We start from the raw sequence: 11548 nt of genomic DNA on the forward strand, positions 1-11548 counted from the left end.
AATTATTGCCAGTTTCCCAAGTGCCAAGTCGAGCACATACCCCCCTCCCCCATCTCCCGACCTTGAAAAAAGGAAGGGATACTTTCTAGTTTGTTTCTTAATTATATAAGGTCAGGTTAGGATAGTTTATATTGGGTACCAGGGACCCTTGCAAGTTAATATAAGGAGGGAGGGGTTGTCAGTGATCAAAAGACGTTTTGAGGGAAAGCACCGAACATCTTTTATAAGCTAAGACATCTTTTTCTAAAATTAACAGAGATAAACAATGAATAATGACACATAAAAAGATTATGTTAAAAATTATCTAATTTTCACAAGAAGAGCATCTCCATAGTACTTTCTAGCGGTAACGCTCCTAAAGGACTCTTGGGCACCTGAGAGAAGGGTTGATCCTCTAATTTTATTTAAGTGGTAATAACTAAAACATTCCCTGGATCTATCAGTAACTTTACTGTAAAGAAGAAACAATTGCATAGATATATAATAGGGTTGGGCCGATACTTTTTTGGCTGGATACCGGATATCCGGTTGATTTCTAATGACAGATAATCGTTATATGGCAAATTACTGGATATCTGGCCAAATAAAAGAACATCGGCCGAATAACCGGATATCTGGCCGAATAACCGGATATCCGGCCAAATAACCGGATATCCGGTCGAATAACTGGATATCCGGCCAAATAACATATATTTGCCGGATATCCGGCATTATAAATCAGTCAGATATCCAGTATCCGTCCAAAAAAGTATCCGGCTCAATCCTATTATATATGTATGTAATTTGACAATTTTGTATTTGGAAGATTACTTGCTACACCTTCATATGTTATAATTGAGACTGCCCCCATTTTTTTTGGTAAATTTCAGGTATATATCAACACACTTGAATTGAAATTTTGTAAAAATCTTTAAAATTGGGATGGTACAAAAGCCCCAAAAATGCCATAAAAACAGGGTTTTTTGCAGATTTTAAAAACTTTGCAGTGCTTGTACCGTCGCAATTTTTGCGTTACAGAAAAAATATTTTGCATGGGTCATTTTTATGCATAAATCAACCATATTTTGGCTGGGGGCAAAAATTTTAACAAAATTTTTCAAATCCGGGACGGGGTAATAGACATCTTTCCGCGAATATTGACATGTTTTGTTAGTCCCTTTGGCCGAAGAACCTCTTAACAAAACTGGTATTAATTTTAGTATTTTTAGTCAATATTCATAGAAAATCTATAATATTATCCTATACATGATTTTCAGCATTGACGTCAACCAGTTCTAATCAAGCGGATAATAATCGGTTTCGAAGCCAAAGAACCTATAAAATTTTATACCTGAGAATTGTGTACTGTCTTTAAATAAAGCTTTATCTAAAACTTTATATGCCACCTTCTCCCCTCCTCTTTCCTCATCCCCTCATAATTTTGCTATACCAAGCAAAATATCTATTTAATAACAATGATATGTTTCATAAATCTAAATACCCAACCATTTTTAGTTGTAGAGTAGCTGCGCTTTGGAAACGTTTTTTTTTTTGGCTCTCGCTATAAATCAAAGTGTCAAATGATTGGTGGTCGACAATAGACACGACAGTTTATACTTTTATTTATCCTTTCTTTAAACTTTTTTGTTTGACCTATTTGGATTATTTTACGTTGCTTTAACACAAACTGCCCGTTGATAACTGATACCCCCCCCCCCCTCTTATTTTTTTAAATAAATTGAAAATAAGGGGTAAGGAGGCGTTTTTCTTTAGTCTAACCCTTGCGGGGGCCCTAACAGCTTGTTAGACCTATACCCTATACTCATTCTTTCAACCGTGTTGCCAAGCTGCTTGTTTCCTTGCTGCTGTCTTCTTAGCTGCTGACTACCCAGCTGCAAACAGCTTCGGTTCGGATAAGCATAGAATACAAAAGTACAAAATGTTTAAATATTTAGGGATTAATCATGAGTCATCAATTTGTTGCTTGCATGTTGAAAACATCAATATTCCAAAAAATTAAGTGTGTTGTGTTTGTATTCAATTCTAGTAGAACCCTAGGTAAGATTAAAAGATAATTACAATTAGGTTAATCTACAACCAATACAATCAATTAAAGTCAGAATGTTTATTTTTAAACAACGGGTGCTTTTTCACAAATTGTCTGTCTAGCTTTGAAACAATCCCACTTATTTTTTTAAAAAATTGAAATCAAGGGGATAATTTTTTAATCAGGGCTTGGCAGCCGCGCGTCAGCTGCTTGAAAACCTCAGTGAAATCGTAATATTACAACTTCTAGCTAGACGTCAAAACATGTTCCTAAACAGACAATCCATCTTCTGATAATTACTTTTTTTGCACACAAGCGGTTAAATTTGAAGCTTGGGCGCGGCTTAGGCTACACCCCCACGATTTTTGTCTGGGGGAAGGGGGTGTACAAATTTTCAGGTCTGCGTACCCCACCCTGGCAAAACCCTCTGCACGCCACTGTTGTAATCCTTGTTGAAATGCATTTTTTTACTTGATACTTTTAGCTACTATTATGTTATTTTTTAAAATCAAAATTCATTGTCATCGTTGAAATTTTTGGAATAGCTTGTAACAGGCAACATATGTCGAATCTATCGATATTTGTCAAAAAAATAATATTTCAATGATTTTCTTCTTTTCGTTACATGCATTTTTTTATGTTTGTTAAAAACAATAAATAAATATGAAAAAAAATATTTATTGCGTCGTATTATTATGAAAACGGATATTGATTTTATTATTCGTGGATATTAATTTGTGTCAAAGTCATATTGGATATTATTAGAGAGGCAGAAGGACATACAAAGTGACTTATAGAGCAGCTTAGCTCTAAAACACAACTAAGAATAAAAAAGTATACCTATCTCGCAGCCTTAAACCGATTTTGCAGTAATAGTGTACCTTGTTTTTTTTTGGCTGTTTTTAATCAACGCCTCGACATTTTTAGTAGCGAAGCTACTCTATAATTCACAATGTCCGTCCGTCCGTCCGTCTGTCCGTCCGTCCGTAATTAATGAATTGGGGGAAACGTGATTTTCTCGGCTCCTATAAAAGATAGAGATCTGCAATTTTTTGACAACATTCCCATCATTAAGGATCACAATTAACTATAAAACATCAAGGGCGGTCGTACTGCTTTTTAGCAGGTTTTAGGCTATTTTTTTATATTTTCCAAATTTTCCCCATATCTTTGGTGTTTATGGTCCGATTTTCAAAATTTTTTCAGTTAAAGATATCAAAATTAAATTTCCCGTCATTTGAAGAAAACAACAATGACGGTCAGACTGCCTTTTTGCAGGTTTTTGGCTATTTTTATATTTTTCACATTTTTCCCCATATCTTTGGTGTTTATGGTCCGATTTTCGAAATTTTTTCAATTAAAGATATCAAAATTAAATTTCCTGTCGTTTGAAGAAAACAACAATGACAGTCAGACTGCCTTTTTGCAGGTTTTTGGCTATTTTTATATTTTTCACATTTTTCTCCATATCTTCAGTGTTTATCATCCAATTTTCAAACATTTTTCAGTTAAAGATATTAAAATTAAATTTCTGGTTATTTAAGAAAAGAAACAATGGCGGCCAAACTGCTTTTTAGCAGGTTTTTGGCTATTTTTATATGTTTGACATATTTCCCCATATCTTTGGTATTTTTGGTCCAATTTTAAAACTTTTTTGCATTAACAGTTTCAAAATACTTTTCACAGTGTTATGTGCATCTAGTATGTAATTTACTTTAACGTCATCATCATACAAAATAAAACAAGGTTTTGTGTTTATTTTCTCCAATAAATCTATTCTTGATTTTAATAAATACATTTTAAATCTACTTCTACGTATTCCCATCCACAATATTTTGTGCTTCGGTACTTATGGATGTTGTCATCCTTGTTTTCAAGTTCAAAGTCAGTTTATCGGAAAATTTGAATGAGAATGTCCAATAAATATTCTTCTCTTTCCACACATGCCTTACTCGACTTTTTAATAACGAAGCGTTTCCATAATTAGGGTCGGTCAGTACGTCCATCCGTCCGTCCGTCCGTCCTTCCGTATTGGATAGCTATAATCGTTTATTTAGGTATGTTAGAATTGTCTTATAAATTTCAATTTTAATTTGGTATGGTGATTCCTGTTGTAGTTAAGTACGATTAAGAAAGCGTAGCAACTCCATAATCGTTACCAGAATGTCTGTATGTTCATTAAAACATGTTGATTTTTAACCTTTTTGACAAAATAAAATTATGGGATATAATTTATCTGATTATTGGAATACTGATTCCTATTACAACAAGTACCTACAAATGTAAGTATGTCCTTAAACAGTATTCTGCAATTAAACAGTTTTGCAGCAAATTTACTTACAATTTTATTTAGACTCATGTACATTTTATTCTGCTTATTCAGTTTTGACGTTGTTAATGTTCGTTTTTCTTAGTTTAGCTTTTATGTATGTTGTCATCCTTGTTTTATTTAGCATTGCTACTCATTGCATATGGCATGTTTGTACGTCTACCAGTCCTACAGCCTTACCTAATTGAGTTTGGATAGCTAATTTTTATCATTTTTTTTCTTTATATTTTGCAATTTTCATATTTTTAATGACAATCCCGCGTCGTCATCCTATTATTTAAAATGGTAAGGTTTTTTTTTCACTGAACTAATTGGGATCACTAGTTTAGGGAATCTTCACATAAGTCTCATGAAAGTTTTAGGGTAATTCATTTTTAGATTTAAGTCTTTGGATGGTTTTAAGCTTTTTTTCTAGGCACATTCTTCCTCTTTCTATACAGATACCCTAGATGATAGTATACTAACAAGGATGACAACATCCATAAAAGCGAAGCACTGAAACGGTAGGACAAACGGACATTAACACTTATAGTATAGTATATTGTCAGAACTGAATAATCATAATATAAATGTATAAGAGTCAAAGCAAAATTGTAAGTAAATTTGTTGAAAAACTGCTTGACACAGGATAATGTTTATGGACATACTTACATTTTCAGGACTTGATTATAGAGTTGCATCGCTTATTACATTATACTTTGTTGTCCCAGGAATCAATATACCAAAAATCAGATCAATCCGATGTTTAAAATGGACGTACGGACATTTTGCTAATGATTATACCTAACTACCAAAGAAATCACCATACAAAATTTGAAATCGATAGGACAATTCTAACATGCCTAAATTAACGAAAAAAGCTATCCGTTACGGACGTACGGACGGACCGACCCTAATTATAGAAAAGCTTCACTTTAAAAAAGTTGTAGGTTGTCTGTCTGTATGCATGTATTTTAAACACCGGACTTATTACTCTGTAATTTTCAGGCAAGTATAAGTAGAGGAACAGGAAAGGTTTTGGGCATTTTTTAGGATTGACCACTCCTATTCTGGGTTTAAAGGGAGATGGAGTCCCTAGAGATAGAGCCGAAGTCGCTAGTACACTAAAAAGCAATAAAAAATGAAAAATATAGTAAAGAAGGAAGAGAATTTGTTGCATATAAAACAAGAACAATCATGCCCATATGAAAAAATGAAGCAGGTCCTTTTGGAAATGTTAAAAATTGGAAGATTCTGTGTAGTAAAAGTTGTCGCAAATATAGGTATTAAATAAAACTCTATTTTGCCTTAAACATTTATGCAAGACATTAATAGCATTATTTAGATTTTTTCACTATTGTTTAAATTACATTATTTCAAATAAAAGTAACAGGATTCTGTGTGTGTGTGTGTGTGTATAGCAAAAGATCTGGCCTACCGGTGAACCGATATGGTTCTCCTTTGTAGTGAAACTTCTCATAGGTCCAGTGGAGGTTTGAAACTATTTTAAGGGACATAAAAAATTTCGAAAATAAGCTGAAAACCTTTTTTTACATACTATTTTTTTTAAAAATGCTTTACAGTCGTAATTTACATATTTTCTTGGACCTAAAAATCTCTTAATGATTACAATTAATGAAAATATATAGAGGCGCTACAATCCGTAGAAAATGTCAAAATTTTCGCTAGTCCAATATTTTCTCATGCGAAATATTAACAATTAACAAGACAAAAACAAGAATAAGATTATATACAACTAGCGCAGTTACACAGGGATCTAAAGGGATAAGATAATGGCTAACAAATTTATGTACATCCCTAATGTTAATTCACAAAATTACCCCTTCTGTACATTACAATCTGTGGTTGAAACTAAACTTAACAAACCAAAAAATCAAAATTTATTAAAAGTCCTCAAAGTTGTTAAGCCAACAAATGAGAATAAGTTATCATAAAACTTTGGGGACTAATGTAATAAACAGCCCATTGTCCCCTCTTTCTCTGGCAGTTATAACTGTCAAATTTCGGTATTTTATTATTTATGAACACAACCCTGCAGAGCCTATACCTGCTGTGACCTAACTCAGTTCCCAATATGACCTAAATTAACCTAACCTAAAGTAAAATCATTAAAAAGGAGTAATTTGCTATTTTAACAAATCTTTGAATAGGTCCATAGGTAGTTTCAAACCCTCTCCTCCCCCCAATACAGATCCTGGTATAGTCATAATTATGTTTTCCATGTCTTCTTCCTCTTTATTACGATACGGTACAATATTTTTTAGAACATGAAACGGAAATGAATCGGAAACGGAGCCATACTAGAATAGTTATTTCTCGCATCGTATTATAAACAGCTTTCCGCAGATATAGAATGTACAATTTTAAGATTAAAACCAGTTTTTTAGCACCGAGGTGCCGAAGGCACGGGCTAAAAAACTGATTTTAATCTTATGATTGTACATTTTTATATTATTAGATAGCTTGAAATAATACGATGCTAGACATAGTTTTTTCGTATGGATGAGAACCGGTTCCTATCCATTGGATTCGAATGAATACGAGAAAATATTATCATTGTAAAAATTGACGTACAAATATGTACACTAATTGAAGTGTAGCTATGACAATCAAAAAAACTTGAATGCATTGTTATCAAACATTGTACAAAACAAGGAGACTATAATCCGAAAGAAGCGCAGTTACAACAATATTCTTTTTTTACATTATTTTTTTTTAAATAGGTTTTGAGATTCAACTCCTCCCTACTCAAGTGCTCCTAGAGGCCTCTAGAAGGCGTAGCCGCTAGTTTGCTATAAAAGGATGAAAGACTCAGGGAGGGAGGGGTCTTTGCGCTGTTTATTACACTAGTCCCCTAAGTTTTATCATAACGTGTTCTTATTTGTTGGCTTAAGAATAACATATTTTATTGAATTTTGATTGGTTTTATCATTAAGTTGAGAGTCCAAAAGTTTCAACCACTAATTAGATGATTTTGGGAATGTACATTAATTTATCGGACATTGTCTTATCTCTTTAGATCCCTATGAAATATCGGACATTTTACAAATTTTGATTAGCTTCGTTACTATCGATCAAGAACGACTTTTTAAAAAATCTTCTATTTAAAATTTACTATGACAATAAAAAAAACGTTATATGGTTAAATTTTCATACATCGCGCACAGAACCTCTTACTTTTAAAATTAATCTTAAATAAGGGGGGATGGGTAGTTTTAAGTTTGATTGTTTAGTCCTTTAGGACGGGTTAAGTTGTATTGGTTACAGGGTATCCCCATTTGATTAAGGCCCCCGAAGGGTTTAGATAACAGAATAAAAACTCTATTAAAAGTGGAATAAAATATTTTGCAAAAACGATGTTTCTTTTATAGTCGTTAAAGTCTCCATATACATTTATTCTTTCATTCTGATATTTTTAAGATCTCCTGGGGAAAGAAAATGGCCCCAAACTACCAAAGGATATGTGTTAAAGACCAGCAATTTCTGAGAAAACATAATCGTCAACATTATTTATATTGTTTTATTAAATTCTAGGCTATTTACAAGTACCATAAAATTTATTTCTCATATACATTCGAATCCGCTGGATAGGAACCGGTTCTCATCCATACGAAAAAACTATGTCTAGCATCGTATTATATCCAGCTTTCAACGAATATAAAAATGTACAATCATAAAATTAAAACCAGTTTTTTTAACCAGTGCCTTCGGCACCTTGGGGCTAAAAAAATAGTTTTAATCTCATAATTGTACATTCTATATCTGCGGAAAGGCGTTTGTAATACGATGCGAGAAATAAATATTATTATATTTTCAAGCTATTTACAAGTACCATAAAATTTATTTATTATTATTGAAATGCAGTTACCGGTTCTTCCTTCTGATCTAATATTACCCGTTGTAGCTGCGCTAATTAAGGAAATTAGTGACCTCAGAGAGGGAGGGGCTGTTTATTACACTAGTCCCCAAAGTTTTATAATAAAGTTTTCTTATTTGTTGGCTTAACAACTTCGGGGACTTTTGAATTTTGATTGAAGTTTAGTGTTCAAATGTTTAATACACTAATTTGAATATACAGAGGGGTAATTTTTTGTATCATCATTGGGGATTTACATCAAAATATCGGCTATTGTCTTATCCCATTAGATCCGTGAATTGACCTTGTTCTCAGAATAAATATCCTTGATTTTTGCCAATAAATAATTTCCTAAGAAAACTGATATATAAGTAGGAGGAGTTGTTTTGGTTTCTTATACTAATAATTATTTTATTTGGATGTTTAGCAAATTTTTCGCAATAACATTTTTTTATTGCAAAATATTATTTGCTAAAATGATTTAATTGACCTTTAATGGTGTTTATGTACTTGTATGTTTTGTCTGAACCGAAGAATCTTGCTAACCGCTGAACCAATATGGTTCTCCTTTACAGGATAGCTTCTCATATGGCATTTTTACTTTCTCTTTTTAAATCAAAAATAATAAAATGGGTTATCGAATTTATCTACCCCTTCTTAAGAGCCCTAAGAAACCTTTATGGGCGTAGCCGACAAATAAATATGTAAAGAAGAAACAGTAAAGTATTGTACAGTAAAATTTTAGCTATGGTCAGGGACAAGTGACCACTGTTAGGGTAAACAATGATTTTTGGATTTAAATGATTTTGATAAAAAGGCAATCTTTGGCAGAATTTTGTATAAAAGTTTATGATTTTTTTAGAACTACTAGTGGCTGAAATTCAAGCTCTTAGGGGTTTCGTCTTAAGTTTTCATCTAAGGGGTTGATCCTCCACATTAATTTTTTGGGATATATTTTTTCTTTAAAGCAATTAAAAACTCCTCTAATATCTTGTGGACATATTTGTCCTATTTATTTCTTAAAATTTTATTAACTTTAAAAATGCAGCCAAATTTTCCAATTGAAAGCTTGCACGCACGTTACGTTACATTCTTATGCATTTTTTTAAAGCAAAGCTTCTCTGAAATTTATTTTGTCCGTGTGTTTTTAAAAATAAGAAAAAGAAATTATAGCATGCATGATAGAAGTCGAACAAACTAATTTTGCATCATGCTTATAATTAGTAAGTAGTATTCTACCTAATATCTTTGCTCTTGGTAATTTGGAAGGAAAAAAGGGGTGTAAATCTTATCTGATAAAATTTCTGTATTTTGGCCTTTATATTGATTGTTATTTTAAGGAATGATTTATGGATATCTCTGTGCTTGTTATTTATTATATACTGCCAATATTTAAGTCATTTTCGCGGTTGACCGTGCAGCGATTAGAACTGGCGCAATCCTTATAATAAAGTAACAGGGTGTCTGTTTGTATGGTTATCAAATTCAACTCCCTCTAGAGGCCTCTAGGGGCGTAGCCGATAGTTTTGTATATACTAAGATGTAAATTTTTTTTATATTAATGTTAAACAAGTTATTAAAAAGAAATTTTTCGTAGTCAAAATCAGGAATGGAGAAAATTTTCATAAAATCAAATAAAAAGTAGAACCTCTTATCTTATATAAAGTTAAAGTCTGCGTATCTGTGTGTTTGTCAGTGTGTGTGTGTGTATCAACGAATCTCGCTAACCACTGAACCGATATGCTTCTCTTTACAGGAGCCTTCTCATAGGTTCTGGGAAGGTTTATAGCTATTTGAGGGTGTAGGTTTTCTCTCAAAAAAACGTGTTGAAACTAAAATATAAAATGTAGTTGCCGCTAGAATAGATTTAAAAGTGTTAATTCATAACGCGTAAATATCCTTAAATGCTTACTGTATACAAGTATACTGTTTTTTCTTATAAAAGATATTTTGGATATAGTCCCTTTTGTGGCAACGCTCCTTAAGGGGCGATTTGTCGTATTTTTAAAATGAATTTTGATAGGTTATTTTAGGTTATATTGGGTTAGGTAATTGCCCCGTAGGATTAGGCAATTGCCCCCGCAGCTGCTAGAAATAGGAGAAAAGCTACTGTGAAAATCCGAATAAACGCCCCTTAAGTGGAGTTGCCACGAATAGGAATATACCCTATATTTTAGCTTGTTATCCAATTCTTTAACTAAAGACAAAAAACCTTGCTACTTTATATGATAGGATTATAAATATGTTTTTTTCTAATTTGTTTTTAAGAAAAAATGTCTCTCTCTGAAAGTGAAGAAGCTACGTGTTTTACTATTGTGGTCTAATTATCTCTTCCTTGCAGGAAGCTACTCTAAAAAAATACTTTTTCTGCTAATTTTGTTTTAAAGATTTTAGTAATAGATAAAGAATAGGACAATGGAAGATAAATTATTTCTCCTTTAATTAAAGAAATTGTGTTTGCTTATTAAAGGAAGATGTTTATAGTGCCTATTGGTCAATTAAAATGTATACTGGACTGCCATTTGTAATTTATTCTGTGTATTGGCCTATCATTGGTCATTTGTATTGTATGCCTTCATTACTTCGAGGCACTACAAACAGCTTCAATTTGAGGGAAAGTACTACCAAAACATTAGTTTAAATGCCAGAAAGAATTAACTTTAGAATCTCTACTAGCTAGTTATTTCTGCACTACAAATGGACTTAGAATCTAATTTGTCTGAAAGTCCTAAATGTGCATGGTAATGAGTTGCACCTGTTTTGGGCCAAGGTGTTCCCCTTACTCTAACTATTAATGTTGTGCATCTGACCTAGCAGCAGTAGGAACCATTTTTAACGTCTTTAGTTTTGACGCGGTGTTGAGTCGAGAGCCGAACGCTTCCCACTCTATAATATTAAATTTAAGTTTTTATTTCGTAGCTCGACTACTTTGGTCAAAATCGTACAAATTTTGTTCCACACATGTAAAACATGTTATAAAAATTAGCATTAGAAACTTTAACAACGCTTACTTTTTGTTGTCGAATATAAAAGAAGATATACTATCCAGGAAGGGAGGGGATTTTGGAATATAATTATACTTTTACTCAAAGTTTTATAAATACGGTATCTTATTTGTTTGCTCAAAATATTTAGATCTTATATTAAATTTTGATTGGTTGGTTGCAACCTGTAGTGTTCAAAGTTTTCAACCAACATTTAAATCTAAGTTGTAGTTTTCTTTGACATCATTTACGCATAATCGACATTTTATTTTAGATTGCCTTGTATTTAGAATTTACGCTGTACTGTAATTGCGTAGCTACTTTAAACTTACGACTACGCTCTCTAGAGGCCT

Source organism: Acartia tonsa, chromosome 12 (genome assembly GCF_053477335.1).
Source record: "Acartia tonsa isolate MP-2025a chromosome 12, ASM5347733v1, whole genome shotgun sequence".
Taxonomy (NCBI): Eukaryota; Metazoa; Arthropoda; class Copepoda; order Calanoida; family Acartiidae; genus Acartia; species Acartia tonsa.